Source organism: Thalassophryne amazonica, chromosome 14 (genome assembly GCF_902500255.1).
Source record: "Thalassophryne amazonica chromosome 14, fThaAma1.1, whole genome shotgun sequence".
Lineage (NCBI taxonomy): Eukaryota > Metazoa > Chordata > Actinopteri > Batrachoidiformes > Batrachoididae > Thalassophryne > Thalassophryne amazonica.
This window is the reverse complement of record NC_047116.1, coordinates 94,815,006-94,835,559: the sequence shown is the minus strand read 5'-3', so window position 1 is coordinate 94,835,559 and position 20,554 is coordinate 94,815,006. Positions and strand designations below refer to the sequence as shown.

Here is a 20,554-nt window from a genome sequence, read left to right as displayed (position 1 = left end):
AAGATCTAAAATTTTTTCCACATACACAATATCACCATTTCCCTCAAATATTGTTCACAAACCAGTCGAAATCTGTGATAGTGAGCACTTCTCCTTTGCTGAGATAATCCATCCCACCTCACAGGTGTGCCATACCAAGATACTGATTAGACACCATGATTAGTGCACAGGTGTGCCTTAGACTGTCCACAATAAAAGGCCACTCTGAAAGGTGCAGTTTTATCACACAGCACAATGCCACAGATGTCGCAAGATTTGAGGGAGCGTGCAATTGGCATGCTGACAGCAGGAATGTCAACCAGAGCTGTTGCTCGTGTATTGAATGTTCATTTCTCTGCCATAAGCCGTCTCCAAAGGCGTTTTCAGCATCTTGGTATGGCACACCTGTGAGGTGGGATGGATTATCTCAGCAAAGGAGAAGTGCTCACTATCACAGATTTCGACTGGTTTGTGAACAATATTTGAGGGAAATGGTGATATTGTGTATGTGGAAAAAATTTTAGATCTTTGAGTTCATCTCATACAAAATGGGAGCAAAACCAAAAGTGTTGCGTTTATATTTTTGTTGAGTATATATACACAGAATACCCACTGTCTGTTGTGAATACACTATTTTTTGACATTCCAAAATTTCTACGTGCAAATCAGTATGCCGTGGCCAAGAATTGTATCACTCACTTTAGAAACTTGTTTTTGCTACTTCATGAATTGTTTTAGGCAGCACTGTGGCTTAGTGGTTAGCATTGTTGCCTCACAGCAAGAAGGTTATTGGTTTGCTTTCCATCCGTATCTATCTGTGTGGAATTTGCATGTTCTTCCCGTGTTTGCATTGGTTCCCCTCACATCCAAAGTCATGCAGGTTTGGTGAATTGGAAACTTTAAATTAAACATATATGTTAAGTGTTTGGCCCTGTGATAGACTTGCGTCTTGTCCAGGGTGTACCCTGCCTCACACTCTACAACTGCTGGGTAGAGTCCAACCCCCCCCAAGAACTAAGAGACAGACAAGAGAAATGGATACAGACAGACCCAAGCAGAAAAACCAAGCAAGAAAATAAACATACAAAAACAGGGATGAAAAATGTCCGCTTTTTGGTGGATTTCTGTTTTTTTTTTTTTTTTTTTTTTTTTTTTTGCTAGTTGCCTGGGTTGTTTTACAGATCAGTATTGTTCAGTAGGAAGCGTTACGTGCTGTGATTTTCAGTCAGGCAAGTTTTGGGCAGCTTCGGGGCCCTTGAAGCAAAGCTGTTGTTTTATTTCTCTTTATCTTAATTTTTCCCACTAAAACCCTAAAGAGCATATGTCTGTGAGTCATATTTACCTTTTTATGTTAAACTGACCTGTTAGTCTTCTGAAACAGTTGATTAGATTAGATGTTTAGGGGGAATTACTACAGGCAGATCCATGGTTGTGCGATGGGTTCTCCGGTATCCCCCCTTGTGGCCAATCTGTACTGTGAGTAGAGAAGACAGCCTTGACGTCTTTCACGGGCATCTCTCCCAGTCACTGGTTCAGATATGTTGATGACACATGGGTTAAAATCAAGCAACAGGAGGTTGAGGACTTTACAGAACAGATCAACTTGGTGGACTCCAATATCAAGTTCACACGTGAGGATGCCAGAAACAACCACTTAGCCTTCTTGGACTGTGATGTTACGATTGGAGAGAACAGGCAGCTCCAGACAGGGGTTTACAGAAAACCCACTCACACTGACCACCCCCTTGAACACAAGCTTGGGGTGATCAGGACTCAACACAGGGCCGTACTGGTGCCCACAACTGCAGACGGAACGGCTAAAGAACAACAACTTGTCCAGAAAGCCCTCACAGTATGTGGGTACCCACAATGGTCCCTGGACAAAGTGCAGAAGTCCCAGAGAACAAAGAGACCAGTTAGATAGGAGACGGAGACAAGAAGAGTGTCTCTCCCTTATTTAGCAGGAGTAGAGGAAAAACTACAGAGGATCTTCAGACAGCACAAAATCCCAGTTTACTTGAAACCGGTTAACACCTTGTGACAGGAATTAATTCACCCTAAGGACAGGATCCCTAGTTACAAACAGAGCAATGTATTCTATCAGATGTCAGGAAAACTGTAACGAACACTACATAGGTGAGACTAAGCAACCTTTACACAAAAGGCTATACCAGCACCGCAGAGAGGGCGCCAGTGGACCTCAGTCTGCGGTTCATCTCCACCTTAAAGACACTAACCACATGTTTGAGGACAAGGAAGTTAAAATATTAGCCAGAGAGAAGAAATGGTTTGAGAGAGGGGTCAAGGACGCATTCTATGTGAAACGGCTGAAACCCAGCCTTAACCGGGGAGGGGGTCTGAGACACGCTTTGTCTCCCGTTTACAATGGGGTACTCAGGTCAAAGCAGTTTTAGTCTTTTGTTCATGGTAATGAGTCATTCACATCATCAGGAGAGTCGTCCGTCCCATCATTAGGGGGACAGCTGCCCTGTCATTAGGAGGGTGCTAACTAGAGCACATTAGGTGCTAATTAGAGCTATTGTTTAGTCACTAGCCTATAGCAGTCTGCCTCTCGGTAGGAGGGGTCTGGTTAGGTTTAAAACTCCAGCTTTTGTGGCGTCTGTTTATTCTTCTCTACAAGAGTCAAGACAGAAGTCAGACTACCAGAGCAAGAATTTTAGCTGGGGAAGCTTCTGCGATTTGAAGCGAAACATCCTTGCGTCAAGCAACCCAGTCCAGTCGAAGATTCAAGCTTCTCTACCATTAAGCTGTTCGCATCTCAGCACATTTGTGTGCATTTGTTTTCTGTATAATAATTTATGGCTCAGCGTTTGTCGTAAAAGAGTCAAATGTATTACAGACTAATATTTTTTAAATTTATTTTTATTTATATATTAATAATAATACCAACAACAGTAATAGTAATAATAACTAATAATGCTACAGTACAGTTTTAGAGAAAGAGACAAAAAGAACCTGATTAAACAAAACACAACAGAAAAGATAAAACCAACTAACAATGGACATAAATGAATAAATATAGAAATAAACTGTTTCCTGTGAACACCTAGTGACTCTTAGACCTCCACTTCACCCCTGTATCCTGTGAAAACACATTCTTTATATTTAGTTTTAAACTGTTGAATGTTTGGACGCTGGTTTAACTCCTCACCCACACCATTCCACAGTCTCACCCCACATAATGAAATGCAGAATCTTTTCTTGTTTGTATGGATTTCATTAATTTTAACTGATATCCCTCCTCTCCATCCCTGAAGAATTTCTGTATTTTTTTGGTAAAAGGGTATTTTTTTTTATTTTTTTTATTTTTTGCTTTGTACAAGATCTGTGCTGTTTGGAATTTTACTCCATCTGGTAATTTTAATATTTTTGTCTTTGTCTTTATTTTTGTCTGGTCTTGATAGCCGACATTACGAATGACCCGTATTGCCCTTTTTTGAAGAATAGTTAGTGATTTTATTGAACTCTTGTAGTTTATTTGCTCCAGATTTCCACAGTCATTGAAATCCGGTCAGACAGTGGAACAGTGTAGGATGCAGGATGGTTTATGATGCAGAACATGTTTTGCTTTTTTTAAACACAGGCATTCTTCTTAATAATTTGGTTTGTTTTTATTTGATGTGTGGTTTCCAACTGATTTTCTCATCTATTGCATTAGCCCATTCAGTTTACACCTCATCTATCAGTATTTGTACTTGCTCATTCATTCTGCAGTTTCCAAATAACATTAGTTTTGTTTTATTTACGTTTTATTTACGTTTAATGACGTTTTATTTACGCATGTTTGTTTCGGTCAAACCATATTTTCAATTTAATTTCTTCAGTGATTTCTTCCAGAACTATCTGCCAAGCTAGGAAACTGCTGCATCGTAGTAAGGCAGAGTATGACTAGAGGAGCGATTTTTGAATAAGGAAAGTTGTTTTTTTTTCCTCACAAAAATGGATGCTGCACTCACTGCAGTTTATTGTCTGGAATAGTCCCAGATTGCATTTCAGAGCTTCTAGAATTCAAAATTTTTTGTTTTGTTTTTTTGTTTTTTTTTTGGGGGGGGGGGGTCATTTTGGGTTTCAGCTTTTTTTTTTCACCACTTTCATCCCTGCAAAAACCAATGAAGTAAGAAAAATAACAAACAGATCAGAAAAAAGACATAAAAACAGATAACCAAAATAACTCAAACCCTGACAATAGGTGATTATGTTACTAAATCATTAAATGTGATGCTACTTACCACAAATGTAACATTTTAAAATGTAATATAAGCCCATCTTCATTTTTAAAGTATTATTTTTGTGCCGTAAACCTATTTTATACTGTGGTACTTTAACAGATACTATCACATTTACACAAACCATGGCTACATAGGAGACAGTCAGTCAATGTAATTTTATTTTCTTGGCACTACATGACATTAAATGAGGCCTACAACTCCCTTTTAACAGGAAGAAACCTCCAGCAGAACCAGGCTCAGGGAGGGGCAGTCTTCTGCTGGGACTGGTTGGGGCTGAGGGAGAGAACCAGGAAAAAGACATGCTGTGGAGGGGAGCAGAGATCGATCACTAATGATTAAATGCAGAGTGGTGCATACAGAGCAAAAAGAGAAAGAAACACTCAGTGCATCATGGGAACCCCCCAGCAGTCTAAGTCTATAGCAGCATAACTAAGGGATGGTTCAGGGTCACCTGATCCAGCCCTAACTATAAGCTTTAGCAAAAGGAAAGTTTTAAGCCTAATCTTAAAAGTAGAGAGGGTGTCTGTCTCCCTGATCCAAATTGGGAGCTGGTTCCACAGGAGAGGAGCCTGAAAGCTGAAGGCTCTGCCTCCCATTCTACTCTTACAAACCCTAGGAACTACAAGTAAGCCTGCAGTCTGAGAGCGAAGCGCTCTATTGGGGTGATATGGTACTATGAGGTCCCTAAGATAAGATGGGACCTGATTATTCAAAACCTTATAAGTAAGAAGAAGAATTTTAAATTCTATTCTAGAATTAACAGGAAGCCAATAAAGAGAGGCCAGTATGGGTGAGATATGCTGTCTCCTTCTAGTCCCCGTCAGTACTCTAGCTGCAGCATTTAGAATTAACTGAAGGCTTTTCGGGGAACTTTTAGGACAACCTGATAATAATGAATTACAATAGTCCAGCCTAGAGGAAATAAATGCATGAATTAGTTTTTCAGCATCACTCTGAGACAAGACCTTTCTAATTTTAGAGATATTGCGCAAATGCAAAAAGCAGTCCTACATATTTGTTTAATATGCGCTTTGAATGACATATCCTGATCAAAAATGACTCCAAGATTTCTCACAGTATTACTAGAGGTCAGGGAAATGCCATCCAGAGTAAGGATCTGGTTAGACACCATGTTTCTAAGATTTGTGGGGCCAAGTACAATAACTTCAGTTTATCTTAATTTAAAAGCAGGAAATTAGAGGTCATCCATGTCTTTATGTCTGTAAGACAATCCTGCAGTTTAGCTAATTGGTGTGTGTCCTCTGGCTTCATGGGTAGATAAAGCTGGGTATCATCTGTGTAAGAATGAAAATTTAAGCAATGCTGTCTAATAATACTGCCTAAGGGAAGCATGTATAAAGTGAATAAAATTGGTCGTAGAACAGAACCTTGTGGAACTCCATAATTAACCTTAGTCTGTGAAGAAGATTCCCCATTTACATGAACAAATTGTAATCTATTAGATAAATATGATTCAAACCACCGCAGTGCAGTGCCTTTAATACCTATGGCATGCTCTAATCTCTGTAATAAAATTTTATGGTCAACAGTATCAAAAGCAGCACTGAGGTCTAACAGAACAAGCACAGAGATGAGTCCACTGTCCGAGGCCATAAGAAGATCATTTGTAACCTTCACTAATGCTGTTTCTGTAGTATGATGAATTCTGAAATAGACCATTCCTCTGCAGATGATCAATTAGCTGTTTTACAACTACCCTTTCAAGAATTTTTGAGAGAAAAGGAAGGTTGGAGATTGGCCTATAATTAGCTAAGATAGCTGGGTCAAGTGATGGCTTTTTAAGTAATGGTTTAATTACTGCCACCTTAAAAGCTGGCTTACAGCACCTGGTATTCCCAGGCGGTCTCCCATCCAAGTACTAACCAGGCCCGACTCTGCTTAGCTTCCGAGATCAGACGAGATCGGGGGTTTTCAGAGTGGTATGGTCGTAAGTTAAGCCCGTAAGTAAGTTATGGCCGTAAACTTAAGTTTATGCCCATGATCATTTGGATGATCCAGATGAGTCATGGGAGAAAGTTATGTGGTCAGATGAGACCAAAATAGAACTTTTTGGTCTTAATTTCACTTGCCGTGTTTGGAGGAAGAAGAATGCTGAGTACCATCCCAAACACCGTCCCTACTGTGAAGCATAGGGGTGGAAGCATCATGCTTTGGGGGTGTTTTTCTGCACATGGGACAGGACGACTGCACTGTATTAAGGAGAGGATGACCGGTGCCATGTATTGTGAGATTTTGGGGAACAACCTCCTTCCCTCAGTTAGAGGATTGAGGATGGGTCGTGGATGGGTCTTCAAGCATGACAATGACCCGATGCACACAGTCAGGATAACCAAGGAGTGGCTCCGTAAGAAGCATATCAAGGTTCTGGAGAGGCCTAGCCAGTCTCCAGACCTAAACCCAATAGAAAATCTTTGGAGGGAGCTCAAACTCCGTGTTTCTCAGCGACAGGCCAGTAACCTGGCTGATCTAGAGAAGATCTGTATGGAGGAGTGGACCAGAATCCCTGCTGCAGTGTGCAAACCTGGTGAAAAACTACAGGAAACGTTTGACCTCTGTAATTGCAAACAAAGGCTACTGTACCAAATATTAACATTGATTTTCACAGGTGTTCAAATACTTATTTGCAGCAGTAACATACAAATAAATTATTAAAAAATCATACATTGTGATTTCCGGATTTTTTTTTTTTTTTTTTTTTAGATTATGTGTCTCACAGTGGACATGCACCTAAGAAGAAAAATTTCAGACCCCTCCATGATTTCTAAGTGGGAGAACTTGCAAAATCGCAGGGTGTTCAAATACTTATTTTCCTCACTGATATATATATATATATATATATATATATATATATATATATATATATATATATATATATATATATATATGTATAATTTATTGATTTATTTATTTTTATTTTGAAGACAAACTTCAAGGGTTGACGTTGTTAGTTTGACAGCAGCGCTCCACAGCCTTGCTTCTTGGAGATCACGTGATGTGGGCGGAGTTTATGTTATAAATAAACCCTCCTAGGTCGGAAACTGAGTTATTCTTCATTTGACGGTGGAGTGAACTCTTTGTTACCGAATAAATAACACGGTACGGTAAGTTATTCTGTTTACAGAGAACGTTTGACATGAAAACTATTTTAAACTTGGTTATAAAAAGAACATTGTTCGGTTTCTATGCTCTGTTTATTTGTTTTTTTCGATGTGTCAAAACTGCAGGTTAGTTTCTGGCTAACATGCTAATGGTTTTTGTGCACAGGAATTCTGATTGCTAACTTTGATGTACAACTGAATTATGATTAAATTATTCCGAATTTGTGTGAAGAATCTATCCAACTTCATTCAAACTTTTGATCAAATTCATGCTCATAACCACAGACTATATATATTTATTGCAAAAGTATGTGGTGAAATAGTCTCTCTCTCTCTCTCTCTCTCTCTCTCTCTCTCTCTCTCTCTCTCTCTCTCTCTCTCTCTCTCTCTCTCTCTCTCTCTCTCTCGTGTGCGTGCGGGGGTCCGTGGCAGCTATGCGTTATAGCACCTTTAAAAAAAAAGTTGAGTATTTTTTCAAACCGATTACTACCAGTCTGTAAATACGATAATCCATGTAATAAAAAGGAGTAGCCTCTGTGTGTTTGTGTACAAATGGTGGTCACATCAGATACTGACTGGTATCCCCCCCCAGTAAAACAAAACTGCACCTTTCAGAGTGGCCTTTTATTGTGGGCAGTCTAAGGCACACCTGTGCACTAATCATGGTGTCTAATCAGCATCTTGATATGGCACACCTGTGAGGTGGGATGGATTATCTCAGCAAAGGAGAAGTGCTCACTATCACAGATTTAGACTGGTTTGTGAACAATATTTGAGGGAAATGGTGACATTGTGTATGTGGAAAAAGTTTTAGATCTTTGAGTTCATCTCATACAAAATGGGAGCAAAACCAAAAGTGTTGCGTTTATATTTTTGTTGAGTGTATATATAGGAGGTCTATTAGAAAATATCTGACTTTATTATTTTTTTTCAAAAACCATATGGATTTGAATCACGTGTGATTGCGTCAGACAAGCTTGAACCCTCGTGCGCATGCGTGAGTTTTTCCACGCCTGTCGGTTGCGTCATTCGCCTGTGAGCAGGCATTGAGTGAGTGGTCCACCCCCTCGGCGGATTTTCATTGTCAGGAAATGGCGGAATGATTTGGGCTTTTTTTCCCCATCAGAATTTTTTCAGAAACTGTCAGAGACTGGCAGCTGGAAACCATTAGAAAAATTTATCTGGCTTTCGGTGAAAATGTTACGGGCTTGGTAGAGAATAAGGAGTGTTACTCTCGCTTTAAGGATGGCCCCCAGCGGCTGTGGGGCGCGCCGCACTCCGAAGCCTCCACTCCTCTTTCCCTGACAAAAACTCCTATAGCAGTGGAATGTGCCGTTCATTTCCAAACTGGACGCTGTGTTTTATCTGGGACATCGTCTGACTAGCACAGGAATTGTGAAAAGACGTGGACATCAGCACTTTTTCGGCACATTGAGACAGACATGCGGAGGAATTCCGCGCGTCGCGGCGGTGCCGCATGGCGCACAGCAACGCCATGATGAAGCCTCACGGGACATGTTCTGGCATGTCCAGGCACATCCACAATTTCTCGGATAATCACTCGATGGGAAAACCACCGACAGCTATCTGAACACCATGTCAAAGCCGTCCTGTGAGACCAAAACGGAGGTGGTTTTGTCTCGCTCCAATAGCGAATCCATTGTAACGCGCGAAGCCTCCGCTCGGCTTTCCATGACAAAATCTCTTGTTAAAAGTGAAATCTGCCGGAAAATGGTTGATGTCCAGCTCTTGTGATAACCAGAGAAATGGCACACGATGGTCACGGATCCAGACAGCCATCCGTTTAGAAATGAAATGGTCGTTCAGCCTGTCGATGGCAGCTTCGGAGCGCGGCGTGCCCCACAGCCGCTGGTGGCCGTCCTTAAAGCAACACTCCTTATTCTCTACCAACCCTGTAACATTTTCACCGAAAGCCAGATAAATTTTTCTAATGGTTTCCAGTTGCCAGTCTCTAACAGTTTCTGAAAAAATTCTGATGGAAAAAAAGCCCAAATCATTCCGCCATTTCCTGACAATGAAAATCCGCCGAGGGGGTGGACCACTCCTCACTCAAAGCCTGCTCACAGGCGAATGACGCAACCAACAGGCGTGGAAAAACTCACGCATGCGCACGAAGGTTCAAGCTTGTCTGACGCAATCACACGTGACTCAAATCCATATGGTTTTTGAAAAAAATAATAAGGTCGGATACTTTTCTAATAGACCTCGTGTGTGTGTGTGTGTGTGTGTGTGTGTGTGTGTGTGTGTGTGTGTGTGTATATATATATGTGTATATATATATATATATATATATATATATATGTATATATACACCCTGGTCAGTGAGAATTCCGTGTCTAACTGGCGTGCATTATTTTCATGTACGAGGGCTGTCCGTAAAGTATAGGTCCTTTTTATTTTTTTCAAAAACTATATGGGTTTCATTCATATGTTTTTACGTCAGACATGCTTGCACCCTCGTGCGCATGCGTGAGTTTTTCCATGCCTGTCGGTGACGTCATTCGCCTGTGAGCACTCCTTGTGGGAGGAGTCGTCCAGCCCCTCGTCGGAATTCCTTTGTCTGAGAAGTTGCTGAGAGACTGGCGCTTTGTTTGATCAAAATTTTTTCTAAACCTGTGAGACACATCGAAGTGGACATGGTTCGAAAAATTAAGCTGGTTATCAGTTAAAATTTTAACAGCTGATGAGAGATTTTGAGGTGATTCTGTCGCTTTAAGGACTTTTCACGGTGCGAGACGTCGCGCTGCGCTCTCAGGCAGCGTCATCAGCCTGTTTCAAGCTTAAAACCTCCACATTTCAGGCTCTATTGATCCAGGACGTCGTGAGAGAACAGAGAAGTTTCAGAAGAAATCGGTTTCAGCATTTTATCCGGATATTCCACTGTTAAAGGAGATTTTTTTTAATGAAAGACGTGCGGACGGGTCCGCGCGTCGGGACGCAGCCGACGCGGCACGGCGGCACAGGAAAAACACCTCCGTGTTGATAACCATTTGTAAAATCCAGGCGGCTTTTGATGGCTTTCAGTGGAGTGAGTATATGAGAAATTGTTTATCAGCTGGAGATGTTCTAACTTGTCCTCAAGGCTTCCAACAGAGGTGTTTTTCCTGTGGCGGAGCGTCGCGGCGGCTGCGAGCCGACGCTGCAATCCGCCTGCACGTCTTTCATTAAAAAAATCTCCTTTAACAGTGGAATATCCGGATAAAATGCTGAAACCGACTTCTTCTGAAACTTCTCTGTTCTCTCACGACGTCCTGGATCAATAAAGCCTGAAATGTGGAGGTTTTAAGCTTGAAACAGGCTGATGACGCCGCCTGAGAGCGCTGCGCGACGTCTCGCACCGTGAAAAGTCCTTAAAGCGACAGAATCACCTCAAAATCTCTCATCAGCTGTTAAAATTTTCACTGAAGACCAGCTTAATTTTTCGAACCATGTCCACTTCGATGTGTCTCACAGGTTTAGAAAAAATTTTGATCAAACAAAGCGCCAGTCTCTCAGCAACTTCTCAGACAAAGGAATTCCGACGAGGGGCTGGACGACTCCTCCCACAAGGAGTGCTCACAGGCGAATGATGTCACCGACAGGCGTGGAAAAACTCACGCATGCGCACGAGGGTTCAAGCATGTCTGACGTAAAAACATATGAATGAAATCCATATAGTTTTTGAAAAAAATAAAAAGGACCTATACTTTACGGACAGCCCTCGTATACACACACGTAGTTCTGCGAGTTAAGTCAGTTATATCACTCCGCTCTGGTCCTCACCATAGCAACGCTCAAATCAGCTGGTGCAGATCAGCTGTGTTTTGACAGGTGAATGACAGCAATGTGATAAAACATGGATTTCCAAGTGAATTTTAATATTTTTGGCAAAAATAAAATGTTTGAGGAATGGAAAGAGGAGGAGAACAAATGAGAAGAACAGCAAAAGCAACAGCGTTAAGATTTGACATCGGAGGAACTGGACAAGATTGAAGACGGGAAAGAAAAAGAGGTCGGTTCTATCCTTGCGGTCTCCGCATCAAAACAGCAAGCGTAGTTTCTGGACTTGTTACCAGGGTTTGCTGCAGCTCCACACAGCAGAGAGGGGGGCGGTATGAGTGGCCCGCTGCGGCGCGAGCCTGCAGACATGGTAAGCACATCGGAGACAAAATATCTTGAGATTGGTATAAAATAGTCCCAAATACTCACACATTTTTATCAGGTTCTGTTAACTTAAATAAATGTGTGTTAGATCACTGTGTGGGACCATGATGTAAGCGGATTAAACAACTTGAAGTCGTGCATTATACAGCTTCGAGTTGTTTAATCCTTACGTGTATACAACCCCTGGCAAAAATTATGGAATCACCGGCCTCGGAGGATGTTCATTCAGTTGTTTAATTTTGTAGAAAAAAAAACAGATCACAGACATGACACAAAACTAAAGTCATTTCAAGTGGCAACTTTCTGGCTTTAAGAAACACTAAGAAATCAGGAAAAAAAATTCTGGCAGTCAGTAACGGTTACTTTTTTAGACCAAGCAGAGGGAAAAAAATATGGAATCACTCAATTCTGAGGAAAAAATTATGGAATCATGAAAAACAAAAGAACGCTCCAACAATCACTAGTATTTTGTTGCACCACCTCTGGCTTTTATAACAGCTTGCAGTCTGAGGCATGGACTTAATGAGTGACAAACAGTACTCTTCATCAATCTGGCTCCAACTTTCTCTGATTGCTGTTGCCAGATCAGCTTTGCAGGTTGGAGCCTTGTCATGGACCATTTTCTTCAACTTCCACCAAAGATTTTCAATTGGATTAAGATCCGGACTATTTGCAGGCCATGACATTGACCCTATGTATCTTTTTGCAAGGAATGTTTTCACAGTTTTTGCTCTATGGCAAGATGCATTATCATGTTGAAAAATGATTTCATCATCCCCAAACATCCTTTCAATTGATGGGATAAGAAAAGTGTCCAAAATATCAATGTAAACTTGTGCATTTATTGATGATGTAATGACAGCCATCTCCCCAGTGCCTTTACCTGACATGCAGCCCCATATCATCAATGACTGTGGAAATTTACATGTTCTCTTCAGGCAGTCATCTTTATAAATCTCATTGGAACGGCACCAAACAAAAGTTCCAGCATCATCACCTTGCCCAATGCAGATTCGAGATTCACCACTGAATATGACTTTCATCCAGTCATCCACAGTCCACGATTGCTTTTCCTTAGCCCATTGTAACCTTGTTTTTTCTGTTTAGGTGTTAATGATGGCTTTTGTTTAGCTTTTCTGTATGTAAATCCCATTTCCTTTAGGCAGTTTCTTACAGTTCGGTCACAGACGTTGACTCTTGTTTCCTCCCATTCGTTCCTCATTTGTTTTGTTGTGCATTTTTGATTTTTGAGAAATATTGCTTTAAGTTTTCTGTCTTGACACTTTGATGTCTTCCTTGGTCTACCAGTATGTTTGCCTTTAACAGCCTTCCCATGTTGTTTGTATTTGGTCCAGAGTTTAGACACAGCTGACTGTGAACAACCAACATCTTTTGCAACATTGCGTGATGATTTACCCTCTTTTAAGAGTTTGATAATCCTCTCCTTTGTTTCAATTGACATCTCTTGTACTGGAGCCATGATTCATGTCAGTCCACTTGGTGCAACAGCTCTCCAAGGTGTGATCACTCCTTTTTAGATGCAGACTAACGAACAGATCTGATTTGATGCAGGTGTTAGTTTTGGGGATGAAAATTTACAGGGTGATTCCATAATTTATTCCTCAGAATTGAGTGAGTCCATATTTTTTTCCCTCTGCTTGGTCTAAAAAAGTAACCGTTACTGACTGTCAGAATTTTTTTTTCCTGATTTCTTAGTGTTTCTTAAAGCCAGAAAGTTGCCATTTGAAATGACTTTAGTTTTGTGTCATGTCTGTGATCTGCTTTTTTTCTACAAAATTAAACAACTGAATGAACATCCTCCGAGGCCGGTGATTCCATAATTACTGCCAGGGGTATGTATATATATATATATATATATATATATATATATATATATATATATATATATATATATATATATATATATATAAACGCAACACTTTTGGTTTTGCTCCCATTTTGTATGAGATGAACTCAAAGATCTAAAATTTTTTCCACATACACAATATCACCATTTCCCTCAAATATTGTTCACAAACCAGTCGAAATCTGTGATAGTGAGCACTTCTCCTTTGCTGAGATAATCCATCCCACCTCACAGGTGTGCCATACCAAGATACTGATTAGACACCATGATTAGTGCACAGGTGTGCCTTAGACTGTCCACAATAAAAGGCCACTCTGAAAGGTGCAGTTTTATCACACAGCACAATGCCACAGATGTCGCAAGATTTGAGGGAGCGTGCAATTGGCATGCTGACAGCAGGAATGTCAACCAGAGCTGTTGCTCGTGTATTGAATGTTCATTTCTCTGCCATAAGCCGTCTCCAAAGGCGTTTTCAGCATCTTGGTATGGCACACCTGTGAGGTGGGATGGATTATCTCAGCAAAGGAGAAGTGCTCACTATCACAGATTTCGACTGGTTTGTGAACAATATTTGAGGGAAATGGTGATATTGTGTATGTGGAAAAAATTTTAGATCTTTGAGTTCATCTCATACAAAATGGGAGCAAAACCAAAAGTGTTGCGTTTATATTTTTGTTGAGTATATATACACAGAATACCCACTGTCTGTTGTGAATACACTATTTTTTGACATTCCAAAATTTCTACGTGCAAATCAGTATGCCGTGGCCAAGAATTGTATCACTCACTTTAGAAACTTGTTTTTGCTACTTCATGAATTGTTTTAGGCAGCACTGTGGCTTAGTGGTTAGCATTGTTGCCTCACAGCAAGAAGGTTATTGGTTTGCTTTCCATCCGTATCTATCTGTGTGGAATTTGCATGTTCTTCCCGTGTTTGCATTGGTTCCCCTCACATCCAAAGTCATGCAGGTTTGGTGAATTGGAAACTTTAAATTAAACATATATGTTAAGTGTTTGGCCCTGTGATAGACTTGCGTCTTGTCCAGGGTGTACCCTGCCTCACACTCTACAACTGCTGGGTAGAGTCCAACCCCCCCAAGAACTAAGAGACAGACAAGAGAAATGGATACAGACAGACCCAAGCAGAAAAACCAAGCAAGAGAATAAACATACAAAAACAGGGATGAAAAATGTCCGCTTTTTGGTGGATTTCTGCTTTTTTTTTTTTTTTTGCTAGTTGCCTGGGTTGTTTTACAGATCAGTATTGTTCAGTAGGAAGCGTTACGTGCTGTGATTTTCAGTCAGGCAAGTTTTGGGCACCTTCGGGGCCCTTGAAGCAAAGCTGTTGTTTTATTTCTCTTTATCTTAATTTTTCCCACTAAAACCCTAAAGAGCATATGTCTGTGAGTCATATTTACCTTTTTATGTTAAACTGACCTGTTAGTCTTCTGAAACAGTTGATTAGATTAGATGTTTAGGGGGAATTACTACAGGCAGATCCATGGTTGTGCGATGGGTTCTCCGGTATCCCCCCTTGTGGCCAATCTGTACTGTGAGTAGAGAAGACAGCCTTGACGTCTTTCACGGGCATCTCTCCCAGTCACTGGTTCAGATATGTTGATGACACATGGGTTAAAATCAAGCAACAGGAGGTTGAGGACTTTACAGAACAGATCAACTTGGTGGACTCCAATATCAAGTTCACACGTGAGGATGCCAGAAACAACCACTTAGCCTTCTTGGACTGTGATGTTACGATTGGAGAGAACAGGCAGCTCCAGACAGGGGTTTACAGAAAACCCACTCACACTGACCACCCCCTTGAACACAAGCTTGGGGTGATCAGGACTCAACACAGGGCCGTACTGGTGCCCACAACTGCAGACGGAACGGCTAAAGAACAACAACTTGTCCAGAAAGCCCTCACAGTATGTGGGTACTCACAATGGTCCCTGGACAAAGTGCAGAAGTCCCAGAGAACAAAGAGACCAGTTAGATAGGAGACGGAGACAAGAAGAGTGTCTCTCCCTTATTTAGCAGGAGTAGAGGAAAAACTACAGAGGATCTTCAGACAGCACAAAATCCCAGTTTACTTGAAACCGGTTAACACCTTGTGACAGGAATTAATTCACCCTAAGGACAGGATCCCTAGTTACAAACAGAGCAATGTATTCTATCAGATGTCAGGAAAACTGTAACGAACACTACATAGGTGAGACTAAGCAACCTTTACACAAAAGGCTATACCAGCACCGCAGAGAGGGCGCCAGTGGACCTCAGTCTGCGGTTCATCTCCACCTTAAAGACACTAACCACATGTTTGAGGACAAGGAAGTTAAAATATTAGCCAGAGAGAAGAAATGGTTTGAGAGAGGGGTCAAGGACGCATTCTATGTGAAACGGCTGAAACCCAGCCTTAACCGGGGAGGGGGTCTGAGACACGCTTTGTCTCCCGTTTACAATGGGGTACTCAGGTCAAAGCAGTTTTAGTCTTTTGTTCATGGTAATGAGTCATTCACATCATCAGGAGAGTCGTCCGTCCCATCATTAGGGGGACAGCTGCCCTGTCATTAGGAGGGTGCTAACTAGAGCACATTAGGTGCTAATTAGAGCTATTGTTTAGTCACTAGCCTATAGCAGTCTGCCTCTCGGTAGGAGGGGTCTGGTTAGGTTTAAAACTCCAGCTTTTGTGGCGTCTGTTTATTCTTCTCTACAAGAGTCAAGACAGAAGTCAGACTACCAGAGCAAGAATTTTAGCTGGGGAAGCTTCTGCGATTTGAAGCGAAACATCCTTGCGTCAAGCACCCAGTCCAGTCGAAGATTCAAGCTTCTCTACCATTAAGCTGTTCGCATCTCAGCACATTTGTGTGCATTTGTTTTCTGTATAATAATTTATGGCTCAGCGTTTGTCGTAAAAGAGTCAAATGTATTACAGACTAATATTTTTAAATTTATTTTTATTTATATATTAATAATAATACCAACAACAGTAATAGTAATAATAACTAATAATGCTACAGTACAGTTTTAGAGAAAGAGACAAAAAGAACCTGATTAAACAAAACACAACAGAAAAGATAAAACCAACTAACAATGGACATAAATGAATAAATATAGAAATAAACTGTTTCCTGTGAACACCTAGTGACTCTTAGACCTCCACTTCACCCCTGTATCCTGTGAAAACACATTCTTTATATTTAGTTTTAAACTGTTGAATGTTTGGACGCTGGTTTAACTCCTCACCCACACCATTCCACAGTCTCACCCCACATAATGAAATGCAGAATCTTTTCTTGTTTGTATGGATTTCATTAATTTTAACTGATATCCCTCCTCTCCATCCCTGAAGAATTTCTGTATTTTTTTTGGTAAAAGGGTATTTTTTTTTATTTTTTTTATTTTTTGCTTTGTACAAGATCTGTGCTGTTTGGAATTTTACTCCATCTGGTAATTTTAATATTTTTGTCTTTGTCTTTATTTTTGTCTGGTCTTGATAGCCGACATTACGAATGACCCGTATTGCCCTTTTTTGAAGAATAGTTAGTGATTTTATTGAACTCTTGTAGTTTATTTGCTCCAGATTTCCACAGTCATTGAAATCCGGTCAGACAGTGGAACAGTGTAGGATGCAGGGTGGTTTATGATGCAGAACATGTTTTGCTTTTTTTAAACACAGGCATTCTTCTTAATAATTTGGTTTGTTTTTATTTGATGTGTGGTTTCCAACTGATTTTCTCATCTATTGCATTAGCCCATTCAGTTTACACCTCATCTATCAGTATTTGTACTTGCTCATTCATTCTGCAGTTTCCAAATAACATTAGTTTTGTTTTATTTACGTTTTATTTACGTTTAATGACGTTTTATTTACGCATGTTTGTTTCGGTCAAACCATATTTTCAATTTAATTTCTTCAGTGATTTCTTCCAGAACTATCTGCCAAGCTAGGAAACTGCTGCATCGTAGTAAGGCAGAGTATGACTAGAGGAGCGATTTTTGAATAAGGAAAGTTGTTTTTTTTCCTCACAAAAATGGATGCTGCACTCACTGCAGTTTATTGTCTGGAATAGTCCCAGATTGCATTTCAGAGCTTCTAGAATTCAAAATTTTTTGTTTTGTTTTGTTTTGTTTTTTTTTTGGGGGGGGGGGGGGGGTCATTTTGGGTTTCAGCTTTTTTTTTTCACCACTTTCATCCCTGCAAAAACCAATGAAGTAAGAAAAATAACAAACAGATCAGAAAAAAGACATAAAAACAGATAACCAAAATAACTCAAACCCTGACAATAGGTGATTATGTTACTAAATCATTAAATGTGATGCTACTTACCACAAATGTAACATTTTAAAATGTAATATAAGCCCATCTTCATTTTTAAAGTATTATTTTTGTGCCGTAAACCTATTTTATACTGTGGTACTTTAACAGATACTATCACATTTACACAAACCATGGCTACATAGGAGACAGTCAGTCAATGTAATTTTATTTTCTTGGCACTACATGACATTAAATGAGGCCTACAAGTGTTTCAAAGCAGCAGATTATTGGAAATGTAATTACCTTATATAAGCACTAATTACATTGCACTATGGTACATAAAGTCTGTATTTTACATTTGCCCCTACATCGTGCTGTGCAGCTCAGCACAAAGTTGTAGCACTTGCATTTTTCTCTGCAAAGTGTCTTCCATCCACATTTGGTCAACCGCTGACAGTGAGAACTAGTGTTCATCCAAAGGACATACTACGTCTAACTATCACACATTCTACAGCATACATGTACACTTGTTAAAAACATAGAAAATCTTTCTAAAAAGCATGAATATATTGTCTGAAGGTGATTGCTTGCATCACAAACTTAAAGATTGCGTTTACACATAATGACGACAAGTCATGAATGCCACGAAGTACACATTCTTGGCCGTTGATCACGAATGTGATGATTCGGGGCAGAGGTGTCAGTTGTCCTCAGGAACTGTTCCAAACTGTTACCACGTGTTACGATTAATGGCACATGTTGCTGGAGAATTATCAGGAACCATTACGCACGGTCAAGAAAACGTTTCCGCGTTGTTGCGTGCTGTTGTGCACTATTGCGTGTAACAGCGCATCGTTAAGTTCATTCACGTTGTGAATGAGGTGAATTGTCTCCACACACACCCCCATATTCATCCATCAGCTGCTGAACAATTCAGATTGCTCCAGTCTGCTCCACAGCAGAAGAACTTTGTGACTGTGTGTTTAGTTGGGCTCTGTGCCGTGGAGTGGCGCAGAGAGGAGGAGGAGGAGACGGAGAGAGCCAGATGTGTGGCTCCACGCGGCTCTCGTCTCGCGCGTTTTCCCAAACATCAGGCACATGCAGCAGGTGGAACACCTGCAGGAGTGCACTGAAGAGCATTGGAACAAGACTTTTAGCCAACTTGGCATCTCTGTCCTTCTTCACCATACTGCAGCAATAAAACTGAATGCACTGCAGCGGGGTTTAATTGTGCGCACGTCAGAGAAGAATGCTGTCACGCTCTATTAAGGATCACCACTAATCAAGACGGATCAAAACACTCAGTTGCGACCTTCACGACATGAAGCAAAATGAGGGTGCTGCATGACATTCGTGGAAGATTTTTTTGACAGCCAAAAACATGCTCCACGAAAATCGGAAATATCACGCACCAACATGCACTATTAAGAAACCTATTCAGATGCGTTAAGTCACTTTAAGAGTGTCAGAAATGTGCCAAGAATGACGCAAATATGACATTCGTAACACATCTTGCCTGTGTGTAAACGCAGCATATTATGTTATATACATTTATCTGTATTTTTCTATACCCACTTACTCCAGTCAAGGGTCATGGGGGGTGGAGCCTATCCCAGCAGTCACAGAGCATGACACACCTGGACAGAACGCCAGTAAATTCAGTGCCTTATCTGAATCCTCCTCCTCATCTTCTCTCACATGCACTTTTTTGCTGGTCACTTATTTCTTGATCTGTTTCCCTTACTGTGGACTTCTGCTCTGACCCTTCTGGTCTCTCCAGCAGACTGTCTTCTCTCTTTTTTTTTTTTTTTTAGTTTCTTTCTTATCCTTGTCCTCTTCAGCCCTAATTTTCTGTAAAATAACCAAGCAAAAAACAAACAAACAAAAAACTGGGAATATCCCTACTTTTCTATTTTCTTTGCATTTTTAATCACACCAGAAGCTGCTCTGGCCTGTAAGACTGAGTCAAGATGTGAAAAGCTCTGGTTAAAATCTTCCTGTTTCATGACACTGTAGGACCATACATGTTGTTGTCCATTCGGCTGATCCTGTTTTTGTTTGGGGTCACCACAGTGGATACACCCAGATCTGCATTGGTATTTGTCACAAGTTTTACGCCGTCCTGATGCGAGTTGTGTCAGGAAGGGCAGTTTTCCTGGTGAAACACACACAGCCGCTGGTGTTCCAAAGAGGTCTCCCACCCAAGTACTAACCAGGTCCCACACTGCTTAGCTTCTGAGATCTGACGGGATCAGACTGACACAGAGCAGATCGGCTGCTTGTAGGGCCATAAGTGTAACAAATGTTATTTCTACCCGGTTCTTTTATGTAAGATTCTGCCCCTTACCAAAAAACCAAACCATTGTATTCCTCATTTTGAGTTTATTCAAGGTCACGTTAGAAACCAGGCCTGGGACCCTCACAGACAGTGTCCATCTTGTGAAAGGCCCCTAAAATGAGTCATACAACACTTTTTATACCTTGTGGGTGTTAACGTGTGGTTTAGTCTCACATTTCTAAGGTTACTGGCTCTCACCAACAGGGGGTGCTCTCCCTGTGTCTAAGACTTGGACACATGAAGTAAAACTTAACTTGTATTTCTCAGAACTTCCAAACAAATAACGCAAGTAGTTGTTAGCTAACATAAAATAAAGAATTAGCACAGATATTATCTAACACAAATATAAAATTAGAAAAGATTTATCACATGCACACAAGCAGTTATGTTTAGATCACTTAATCCCACTGTTTCCCAGTTTGATAGAAATACTGCATACAGCAATTTGAGGTTCCTGGAAAATCTTTGGAATTCCACACAGAGCAGAAGCTTTGTCAAAACGCAACAGGTCGTCTTTGTACCCAACATGAGATTGTCGTGCATTACAAATAACATGCTCTGATTCAAGTTTATTAT

At 40.7% G+C, this 20,554-nt stretch overlaps 1 protein-coding gene and 1 non-coding gene across 2 annotated transcripts in view; one reads left to right on the top strand and one right to left on the bottom strand.

Moving 5' to 3' along the window:
* Positions 1 to 6,064: 6,064 nt before the first annotated feature.
* On the bottom strand, positions 6,065 to 6,183 carry LOC117525436. Its single transcript, XR_004565051.1, has one exon. It is a non-coding gene; the product is annotated as a 5S ribosomal RNA (ribosomal RNA).
* Positions 6,184 to 7,273: 1,090 nt separating this feature from the next.
* The window catches only part of LOC117524334 (signal transducer and activator of transcription 1-like), a 63,370-nt gene continuing 50,089 nt past the window's right edge, over positions 7,274 to 20,554 (top strand). The window contains 1 exon segment of the mRNA XM_034186094.1: positions 7,274 to 7,351. The gene's annotated coding sequence lies outside the window, so the exon portion shown is untranslated.